Here is a 12,348-nt window from a genome sequence, read left to right as displayed (position 1 = left end):
TATGTTAGGATTTGAATCGGAATTTTGACTTAGAAGATAAATAAAAAAAGACTTACTGTTAGGATAAAGAGACAGAGTTAAATATGGACCATGGCAGAAGCTTTTGCAGAAATTCAAAGTGGAAATCACGACAGAAAATGTTTGAACTTCAAAGACAGCCTTACACTTACTTCATTGGTAGTCCTTAATTTACATAAATAATCTGCAGTTGAAGCAAGAAATTAGAATTTACATGAACGTCCTGATTGTGATAAAAGCCAAAAAGTCACAATGCATCCCAAATCTGCTAATCAAATCTCCTAGCTTTCAAAATAATGCTTGAGATTGCTTAATTGATCTCAACTACAGCTTTGGATTAACTCACGAATAAGTATATTACACGAAAACTAAATTGAAATCCCTGTAACTGAAGCACGAAATTTGAAATTGGAAAAAAAAAAAAAAAAAAAAAGAAAAACACCCAGATAAAGACAAAACCCAAAAGCACAATACCATCTTTCCAAAACAGCAAATCAAATCACCTGCTTTAATTTTTTGTTGTCTTTTTTATTTTATTTTATTTATTAAATACGAATTTTCTGGTGATGACACCTGTCATCACATCATGCTTTTGCCTCTCCTATTAAATATTATCAACGGACTAGAGCAATGCCAACTGATCGATGATTCCTGATAGCTTTGCCATTACATCAACTCTTATCATCAATACCATCTTTATCGTATATTTCTTTTTTCTGAATGTATCAAATGGTACACATTTCACTTTCATTGCTCTAATTTTTCTTTATCATTTTTCCCATTATTGTCCAAACAGAATTATTAGGTGGTGGACCATTATTGTCCAAACAGAATTATTAGGTGGTGGACCACTGTACAACACATATTATTGTTACTTTTAACTTTTCCCCACATATATTTTTCCACAAGCCCCATGTTTATCTGTCGGATTTTTTATGCTTTAATCACATTATAAATGGACCATCTTAAACACTCAATTCATTAACACAAAAACAGTATTCATTTCTTATCAAACTCACAATCAACAGCTTCAGTTTCTTCAACTTGATCTTAATTTTATCTCTATTTCTTCTGTCACTGTTTCTCTTTCTCCAGCTTTCTTCCAATCTTTTTTTCAGCAGAGCATACTAAATATCAAGACTCTTGAAAATGGTTGATGCCTTTGTGTCATATGCAGTTCAAAAACTGGGGGATTTCCTCATACAGGAAGTTTCCCTGCGCAGAAGTCTGAGACAGGATGTGATGTGGCTGAGAAAGGAGCTGCTCTTCATGCAGTCTTTCCTCAAAGATGCAGAGCAAAAGCAAGTTGAAGATCATACAGTTCAACAATGGGTGTTTGAAATTAACGAGATTGCTAATGACTCTGTCGCTATACTAGAGACTTACAGCTTAGAGGCAGGTGAAGGTGATGGCGATGGACTTGCTAGTCGTCTGAAGGCTTGCGCTTGCATCTGCAGGAAGGAGACCAAATTCTACAACGTTAGCAAGGAGATCCAATCCCTCAAGCAGCGAATCAAGGATATCTCTTGCAAACGAGAGACTTATGGTATTAGAGATATCAATATTGCAGGAGAAGGGCCAAATAATTATAGGCCAAACAATCAGAGATCTGGCTTGAGGAGAACTACCTCCTATATGGATAAGCAGGATCAGATTTTTGTTGGCTTTAAGGATGTTGTAGAAAGATTGCTTGCTGAACTTGTCAAAGCAGAGCCACGCCGAACCGTCATCTCCATTTATGGCATGGGCGGGTTAGGCAAGACTACTCTTGCAAAACATCTCTACCACTCCCCTAGCCTAACCGATATCTTCGATGCACGTGCTTGGGTTTGTGTTTCTCAACAGTATAACACCATGGATCTCCTTAAGGATATCATCAAATCCATCCAAGGATGTGACAGGGAAACTCTAGATCTGCTGGAAAAGATGACGATCACAGATCTAGAAAAGCACCTTCAGGATCTACTGAAAGAGAAAAAATACCTTGTGGTGGTCGATGATGTATGGCAGAGAGAAGCATGGCAAAGTCTGGAAAGAGCACTCCCAGATAGCAATAATAGAAGCAGAGTTATTATTACCACGCGCAATGCGGATGTGGCCAAAAGAGCAGATGACAACGGTCTTCCCCATAACCTTCGTTTCCTAACAAAAGAAGAAAGCTGGGACCTCTTTCGCAGGAAATTACTCAACGTTGAGGCAATGATCCCAGCAATGGAAACGCTAGCTTGGGAAATGGTGCTCAAGTGTAGAGGCTTACCTCTTGCAATTGCTACACTAAGCGGGCTTCTTTCACATAAAAGGAGGCTAGAAGAATGGGAAAGGGTGAAGGAACACCTTTGGAGACGTGTGAAAGATGACTTCATTGAAATCTCGGACATACTATCACTGAGCTACAATGATTTGCCAACTGTGCTCAAACACTGTTTTCTTTACTTTGGTATTTTTCCAGAAGATCGTCAGATTGATGCTGAAAACCTAATGTGGTTGTGGATGGCCGATGGATTGATACCAAGAGGAGAAGAAAGAATGGAGGATGTAGCTCAAGACTTCCTGAATGAGCTGATAAGGCGAAGCTTGGTTCAAGTGGTAGAGACATATTGGGAAGAAGTTACTGAATGTAGGATTCATGATCTACTTCGGGATCTTGCCATACAAAAGGCATTGGAGGTAAACTTCTTTGACACTTATGGTCCGAGAGAGCATTCCATATCCTCCTCATGTCGTAGACATACCATCTATGGTCAAGGAGAAAGGTACCTCACTCTTGATTTTTCCAAATTGAAGTTAAGGTCAGTTACATTCTTTGATCAAGAAGGTCTTAAGCTGGATAGGATAAAGTTCCGCAATATGTTCCAACATTTATATGTGCTATACTTGGAGATTGGTTCTGACAGATTTACACTACCAGATGCCATAGGAAGTTTGTACAGCCTCAGATACTTAGGCTTTACAGGTAGTTGTGATATCCCCTCCTCCATAGGCAACCTCAAGAATTTACTGACACTCCATTCTTCTGGTGGCTTCTGCCGACTACCTCCTGAGATAGCTAACCTAGTAAATCTAAGACATTTAGTCGTTCCATATGAAGAACCTCTGCAACATATAAACAAACTCACAAGTCTTCAAGTTCTTAGAGGCATTTGTTGTGATCAGTGGCGAGATGTTAACCCAGTTGATTTAGTCAATCTTCGAGAATTAAGCATGTATGATATTAAGAAATCTTACTCCCTAAACAACATTAGCAGCTTGAAAAGCCTTAGCACTCTCGAATTGTGGTGTGTTGATGAATCATTCCCAGCCCTAGAATTTCTTAGTTCTTGTCAAAAGCTCCAGAAATTGAGGTTAGATTTGGGAGAATAGAAAAACTGCCCCCGTCAAACCCATTTCCAAATTCAATCACAATGATGATCCTTGATGCCTCAAAACTCATGGAAGATCCGATGCCTATTCTGGGAATGTTGCCAAACCTAAGGGATCTCCAATTAGAGGAGCTTATGAAGGAAAAGAAATTACCTGCAGTGATAACAGCTTCAGTCAACTGGAGTTCCTTCGTCTTGAAGATCTTGATAACCTAGAAAGATGGGATTTAGGCACAAGTGCAATGCCTCTGATTAAAGGTCTTGGTATCTATGACTGTCCAAATCTAAAGGAGATTCCAGAGAGAATGAAAGACGTGGAGATGTTGGAGAGATCTGATTATTGATATCCTATTTCGGCATCTGTCATAATAGCAGAGGTAAGAGGATCCTAAATCCCTAATCACCATTTCTTTAATTGCTTTTACTCATTTTGCCGCAGGCCTCTAAGTATTAGGTTTAATTTTATTTTATTTTTCCTTTTAACATCACAAACTTACTAATAAAAGTCAATTACAAATAATTGGCTATAAGTAAATTAATTATGGCTGAGATTTTGTCATAAGTCTTGTATGACAAAAGTAATTATTTTGATTTTCATGGGGTATACTTTCCTAAAAAATGTTTGTTGGTGTTTAGTAGGTGAATGAAAATAACTTCAAAAATATATATCTTACAATTACAAATTAATAATAATAGCACATTGGAGAGTTTCTTGATGAAAATTTTTGAATACTAAAAACTGTTAAAACTGTTTCAGTATTGGTTGGAGCAACGAATATGAAGTTAAATATAATTTTATAGAAAATGACTCTCACCATTAAGTGAACATTATAATTACTCTTTAATTTAGGTAATTGAATAAATCTGTTGTCTTTTATTGAATACTACTAATTATTATTTATGTCTTACAATTTGGGTGAAACAGGAGAAACAACTAGCTGTTAGTGGAAAATAAATTGGCAGATGCGGGTACTGTTGTGAACCACTTGAAGACATTCACATTGTAGAAGCATTAATCAGATTTCAGGGCTGTCAATGAGAGCTTGTCTCAAACTTGAATATTTTGCTTTGGTTTTTGAGTGTTTAATTTCCTTTTGTTTTGGGATTTATTGAGTGTGTGGGATTGGTTTGAATAGAATTGTTTTTGGGATTCTATGCAAGAATGATTTTGTGATGTTTTAATTAATTGTTCTGCAAAAATGGTTTCCTTTACTCTCTTTTACTGCTTAAATGCAGATCCTTCATCTAGCTTATACTTTTTAATTCTTAGACTTTACTTATCATGCGGGGTCTGTCTGATAGAGATTCTTAGATGTTTCCATTACGGGTTATGTATTTGTTGAGGATTATGACTCAGCATGTGAAACTGATTCAGATATTGTTATCTATGACTACTATGTTGAGATTTATTAAACTTTCGTTGTTATTTAGTTATCGATTGGCTAATGAAGTTAATTATGAGGTATCCTATGGGTTTGCTCTATCTCGGGGTAGTTGGATGATGGTCATTGCCACTGTCTGCCTCCGTTTCAATTTATTTTGGGAGTCAACGAGGTAGTTCTTTGACCACGTTTTTCTTATATTTTTTTAAAATTATTTGAATTATAAATTACCATGACTTATAGTATTTTTTATGTAGTTTTTAAATATATAAATTTTATTTTTACAAACTTGAAAAATCTATGTCAAAATTTACGGTCAATAAAGTTTGACCCTTGTAATCCGAAAAGGTTCACATACATTGAAACGGAGGGAGTAATAGTTGACGGCATAATAAATAAATTTATTAAGATTAATTTCATAGGGCGTCCTTAAAAATAAGGGTATTTTAAAGCCAAAAGATTGACGGCGGGGGCATTTTATTTATCTTTTTTCGATATACCAAAAAGGTATGAAATTATGCCATGGACTTTTTCTTTCTTTCACATTATACTATTAATTTACCATTTCAGTTACATATATCACTCGTTTAGTATCGAGGAAGTTTCAATATTTTTGTAGGTGAGACCCACTAACTTTTTCAATGGGGACAATTCCATTTCATAGCGGACTTAAACCTTATTGCTTAATAAAACAATGTTATTGATTTATGACAGTAAAAGTTCAATATTTTTGTATTATGACCTTTTTTTCATTAAGCAATAAAAAAGTTTCCCTAATGATGATTTCGTAATATTTCATTGTTTGCTATATCTTTTTCCATATTTTGTATAAAAAAGACTTATGGAAAATTACGGTCTTCTTTTTATATTAAGGGGAACTTCAATTCAATGATTTAAGCTAAAATTTGGTGGGTTCTTAATTGATCTAATCCATTAATTAACAATTTTCCCTTTTTATCTTTTGGTTAGTGCTCTCTATATTATTCCTTTGATTGCTTTATTGTTAAGAAAGAATCTCTTTGCCTTGCCTTTTCGGCTTTTCCTACAATGTAAGTAGCATTTTCTCTTTAAACTGGAAATTTTTAAATTCGAATTAATCGAGTACTAAAGTTAATACTGGACACTGAATGGGACCAAAAACACCAATAGGAACTTGGCACTCCGGATTTACTTTCCTTTGTCCTGTATGATATTTCTCTTTTCACTTGCTTCACAAAGGAAGGTAGAAAGGCGTAAAATAAATAAACAAACAAAAAGGTGGAGCTTCAATTACCTATCTAGGTTTAAGTAGATCAATTAAGGTGCATCTTCTTTTTTATATACTACTCCCTCTGTCCCAATTTATATGGCACTTTTCGCTTCTCGAGATTCAAACCGCATGAATTTTGACCAACATTTTAAGATGTATTTTTTTACCAAATTGATATAGGAAAAGTTACAACTTATAGTACTTTTCATTTAGTTTTCAAATATATAAATTGTAATCTTAAAATATTGAGTTAATTTATCCAATTTAGCTTCAAAGTTTGGTCAAATTGACTCTCGAAAAAAGAAAAGTTCCACATAAATTGGGACGGAGGGAGTATCAAATTACTTTAACCTACAATGTAGTGGCAATTAGTTACTCTATGTTTATTAGAATATCACTAAATGTATATTATAATTATATCAATTGTGTAAATATCTTTTACATTAAAGAGCATAAACTTTATATGTATTGTGGTAACCAAAATTTTTTCGTCAATCAAATTGGTACCAAGTCTAGGATACATGCCACTCAAGACTTAAAATAGTGGCGAAGTCATAAATTTCGTCAATTTTTTTAAAGGAATAATATATTTTGATCTATATAATATTAATATATTTTGATCTATATATAGGTGTAATTTCTTTTCACCGAAAGTGTTTAAAGTGACCACCCTTTGATCTATGTGACTACTCCTCTAGCTAAGGAGAAGAATCAAAATCATGGTCTTTGTTAACAACCAAATACTTTAATAAGTTCTTCTAACAAAAAAGATTCAATGAAATTTTCGCTAGGAGATAGAGTGTAAATCTTACCCTTCGCTCAAATCCACGATGATAAGTCAGGAGTGGTGGCACTATGGGTGGAGACGTAGAAAAACTAAATTCTTCAAAAATCGGGAAAGGCGGTGGCGATTTGTGGATAGAAATGTAAAAGTAACAGTAGATTCCTCAAAAGTAGGTATAGGTAAGACCTCAGATATGCAGAATGATAAGAATATGATGTAAAGAAAGGTTGAGACTCAAAAAATGTGACATCAGCTGATATAAGGTACCGACGAAGATCATGTGAGTAGCAACAATAAAACCCTTTTAAATCGAGAAAAATAGCCAAGAAAGACACATTTGAAGGCACGAGGGGCTAATTTATCTTTCCCCAAAGACACTAGGGGAAAGAGGGTATAGAGGTGATTGAAGAAACATTTTAAATAATTAAATTTGATCACGAATTAAAGTAACGTAAACACGTTTAATTAAATCAAGATGTGAGTCTATAAACAAGACTAAATAATGTGTTCCTTGTACAATAAGGTGCATGTTCTTCCATTTGCTACTAAAGTTTTTGAGGAGTGTATAGACGGGATGTCTGATGAATAATTCCTTGGTGAGTAGTAAATTGCTGAAACTCGGAGGACAAACATTCTAAGGCATTATCACTACGAAATGTACTAATACAGACACTAAATTGATTTTGAGGACAATTAATCAAAAACTTTCTAAAATATCAAAGATAAAATCTTTGCAACATCTAAAAGTTTATCTTTCATTACTCTTTTCTTTTGAGAAAATCCCAAGTACATCAGTTACGGTTGTGTTTTTTAATCCTCCATAAATTTTACCCGAAAACAATACAAAAAAATAATGAAGCATTTTTATGAACTAAATAAATTGTCACACAATTTTGGAAGATTTTAAGAGCTTTAATATATTTATAGTTCATTAAATTTGATGATGTTACCTCAAAATGTTATAGTGGCCCCCACAAAGCAAACTCATACACATATTTGAGTCTCATTGGAAATATTATTAAACTTGTTTCAAATTATATTTTTCCATAAAAAATATAGACATGTAAATAAATAAGACATGTAAACAATTATATTGTCATTTTCATCTATTTGGATTATTTATAAATTAAAATATTATTCTTATAATAATTTCATATGATTACCAATTCCAATGACAATGCACAAGTATACTAAAAAGAATAAATACAAATAACTTATATCATTGTTAAATATTTTTACAAAATGTATAAAAATGTAAATTAGAGAACTTTCGAAGAAATTCCAAAGTATGGTAGTTAATTAGTCAATATGGTAAAAATATTAAGAAAACACGAACCATCTTTAGCTATCCAACTCAGTTTCACATCAATTATAGACATTCGGCTCTTAAAATAAGAGAATTATACATTTCTAACATCCATCTATAATCCTATTCTGGATATGCAGTTATCATTTCAACGAGCAATGATTGTTTTCTGCCATCATCATCTCATTTTATCAGAAAACAGAGTTATGAGCTAATAATCTATTTCCATCAAGTAACTTTGTCCTAAAAGTTCAATCCACCTAAAATATGTAGCAGCTTCTAGCAGCCCTTGCTATTACTATGTTCTTTTTCTTCAACTTCTTATATTTATTTTATATGATCCAACTAATCCCTAATCACTAAAAGTTTAAAATTGCATCGTATTCCTACAATCTATGTCAAGTAGGTTAGTTGACTCATTAATAGGCTTATAAAGAGATATATTCAACTATAATTTGTTAAGAAGAATGAGAAGTTCTTCCAACTATTAGCAATAACTTCTATGAAAACAGTATCACTCGCAACTTGGCTTAACATTAACTGATTTACTTGCAGTGCAAAAGCAAAAATGACCATACCTCGTTTAGGAAATTATAAAGAGTGATGATATCATAACTAGCAAAAAAGGTCTTCCTTTAAGGACTACTAAATAGCTATTTGACCATATACTTATCTTGCCCCAGTATTGACCGATAGCAATAGAAAATTGTGAATTCTCTAAGAGGCAGGTAATAGCTTTTTAGAGTTTACTACTCATTGACCGCCAACATGTTAAATCTAGGTATGTCTTCATTTTACATTAGAGAAAACACCATCAACTGTCAAAAAAAGCTACAAGTGAAAATAGTGTCGATCCAAGTAAGAGTAAAGGGAAGATCAGTAACATATTTTACTGTAACTATTAAATGGTAGCGCAACCATGGTGCGGATGAAGCTTACTATATTTCTGGCCAAGGAAATTAAGAGGCAAGAGCATCAAGTAATTGGGATCCAATACCATATGCAAATTATATTTTATACAATATACTGTTTAGTTAGATATACCACATAGTTGTTAGTTAAAAATGTCAAAGATCCAAATTATCTCTTCTTTGGGTTATTTCGAAATAAAGTTAGATAGCAAAAAACTTGATCAAACCTTTGAGCAAAAAACTAATATCGGAATTGCACTTCATAAGTATATGATCACTCACCTAGCTCAAACTTAACTGCTAAATTTAACATAGTAGGATCGCCTCCATATGAATTCAGAAATCAGTGATAAACACTGGTGGCCCACTATAAATTCCAGTGGACCAGTCATATTTTCTACCAAGCAAATTAAACAAATTGTTGGAAATACAACGGAACTACATAAAAGAGAGATTAATTTAAAGCATAGATCATTGATGGTATAGGATTAGCCATTCTTCTTGACAAAATTAATATGTTCCGATAAGGAAAATCACACCTCAACTCTTAAGTGCCAATCACCCACTCTGCAGCTTTCACCAATAAAGCAGCTAGCCCCTCTATCATTAAAATAAAAAAAAAGAGGAAGAATTAGTAGATGTAATTCATAAAGAGGTGCGGAAAGTATTGCTCAATTTCCATGTAATTACTCCAAGAGAAGTGCTAAATGTATCACTCAAGTCAAATAATGAACTCCCTCGTCTCATAAGGAGAACAAGAAGTTAGATAGATAGATACAAATCACGTAAGTAGTGATCATAATTATTAGGCACAAATACAATGTCATAAATCTCTTCCCAATTTCAAAGACCGTGAACCCACCAAGTATGTTGTTCCAGTAATAAAACATGCAAAAATATACTCATTATCTAAAATAGAAAGTGCGTATCCCTAGAGGAACATCAAAAAACTTTGAAATGTGAGAAACCTTGAACCATTACTACCACGAAAACTGCATAACTTCTTTTCAATACATAAGCCTAGATATTTCTCCACTCAGATTTGTCTGTGTCAAGGCTCTTTGGATCAATTTTCTCTGAACATATCGAGGACATGAGTAAGTAAATAAATACTTGAAAACAAGCAATTGATTGTTTGAGTAGTCTATTAGCTTAGAAGGTATAATAAGAGGGTCCCTGAGTGAAGGTATGAGAAGATTTTTCACTATATTTTGTATTAGTGACATTCAATAACCACTTACTAACGGGATCAGAAATTTTAAAATGAATTTAGAATTAGAGGCAAAAACATGAGCAAGGAAAACAAAGGCCAAACACGTGTCAGAAAGTTGAGGAGTATGAGAGGGTGAAATTCACTTACCTCAAATTCACCGTACACTTTAAGTTTTGCTATTTGTACTAACATGTGATGCGGTTGTTCGTACCCCCCAATTGTGATAATAATAATAATAATAATAATAATAATAATAATAATAATAATAATAATAATAATAATAATAATAATAATAATAATAATAATAATAATAATAATAATAATAATAATAATAATAATATATACTCCCTCTATTCCTAAATTAATTGTGTTTTAGGCTTTTTCATTTGTTTTAAGATAAGTAGTGCATAGGATTTAAAGAAGAAATTGATATTATTCTTTCAAAATTACCCTTATTAACATAATCAAGAATCATTAAGTAGCTTTTCTAGAAAGAGGAAACTTAGAAAAAGGTAAAATTTGATTAGGGGTAAGTTAGTAAAAACACTTCTAATTTTCTAGGAGTGAGCAATTTCTTAAGGGTCTGCATAAGCTAAAAATACCACTTATTACAAAGCGGAGGCAGTATAGAAATATATGTGATGACCCACATAAATAAGTTTTACTAGGGACTACAAAATATAATGATCTAGCGGATGTTAACCTTTTATGGATCCAGCTCCTCTCCATTACACTTTCTCTCTATTTCGTCAAGTACACATCTAGATTAGAGACATGTGTTCTATTTTATTTTTAAAGGTCAAGATTTAATTGCACTAACAAGTATAATAACCATAGTTAAGTGAATAAATTTTTGAAAACTACTTTCCAACTTTGGTAAGAAAAATATATTCCCACAGATTTTGTTACCCATTAATATTATTAATTTCATCTTATATATTAATAAATGTTAACTATGCGACAACAAGGGAAGGACTATCAATGTTGACAAAAACCATAAATTATATATTAATAAATGTGTACTAGCCATATCTGCTTTACCTATTCTTGCATCACTTGATTTCCTTTGGACTCTGTTGGTTTTCTGGGGTTAGTGTTGAAGCTCTAGGTTGGGATTAAATGAATTATTGTGGCCCTTCTGAGTGTGTTGGATCACTGATCATCCTTGTGGAAGTTTTGAAATCCTTTGTGTCTTTAAAACCAATTAGAAACCTGGGATTTAGCCAAAAAAAAAAGTGCTCTGGGGACTTGATCTAGTTCTTATTTCTGGGGATTGAGATTGATTTAAGCAAAAAAAGGTGTATATTGAATATCTGTAGGAGGGTATACAAGCATTGTTTTGCTCTCCTAGAGAAGTGTATATCAGTGTATATTCAGTGCATAAAGTGGTTTCCACACTTAGAGAAATTTCGAGGTTCTAAGCCTTGGGCCTCCAGTTCTGGGCCTTCGATGATTTGGCTCTTTTGGGCTGATTGCTTTTGTGTTTTCAGTTCTAGTTACTCCATAGTCTTTATTGGGCTTCTTTCGACAGTATTGGTAGCTTTCGAGTTTATATTTATACCGGGCTAGGCCCAAATATTATGTAACTAAATTTTTGGCTATGTAATAACCATGTTTAGTTTACTTCATCGTACTTAGTATACTTGTGGATATATTCTAATGTCATGTATACCCTTGTTTTCTTGTCTACCCAAAACCTGTTTGGGGCCCGCTGACTTATCTAGATCGAGTCAACCTTTCTCTTGGAGCGAAATGGAACATATGTCGGATTTAAGGCGAACCCGATTGCATAAATACCTTCCTTTTGGGCTTGGTCACATCCAAACTCTCTATCTCTATTAATTATGTACTTTAAATTATTATTTGAAATTAATTATTATAAAAATTGGAGCCCTTGTAAGATTATCACGTATTTTAAATTCGCCAAAAAATGAACTTACTACAAAAATCAAGATTAACTTTGAGGCATTAATACAAACTTGGGGCTGATTTGGATAGAATGACTAAAATTGTCGATTTTTTTTTTTGTGAAATTAAGGACCAAATTGAACATTCATGAAACCTGTGGACTTGTAATATAGGGACTGATTCGGACTGATGTTCATAACTTGTAGGACTGATTGTGA

The 12,348-nt window shown here is 33.2% G+C and overlaps 1 pseudogene; it reads left to right on the top strand.

The window, feature by feature from the left end:
• The first annotated feature begins 767 nt into the window (after window positions 1-767).
• On the top strand, window positions 768-4,594 carry LOC132050534 (disease resistance protein RPP13-like; annotated as a pseudogene).
• Window positions 4,595-12,348: the final 7,754 nt, after the last annotated feature.

The sequence above is a fragment of the Lycium ferocissimum genome, chromosome 3 (assembly GCF_029784015.1).
Source record: "Lycium ferocissimum isolate CSIRO_LF1 chromosome 3, AGI_CSIRO_Lferr_CH_V1, whole genome shotgun sequence".
Lineage (NCBI taxonomy): Eukaryota > Viridiplantae > Streptophyta > Magnoliopsida > Solanales > Solanaceae > Lycium > Lycium ferocissimum.
Note: the sequence above shows the minus strand (reverse complement) of the source record. Positions and strands in the feature narration are given on the sequence as shown.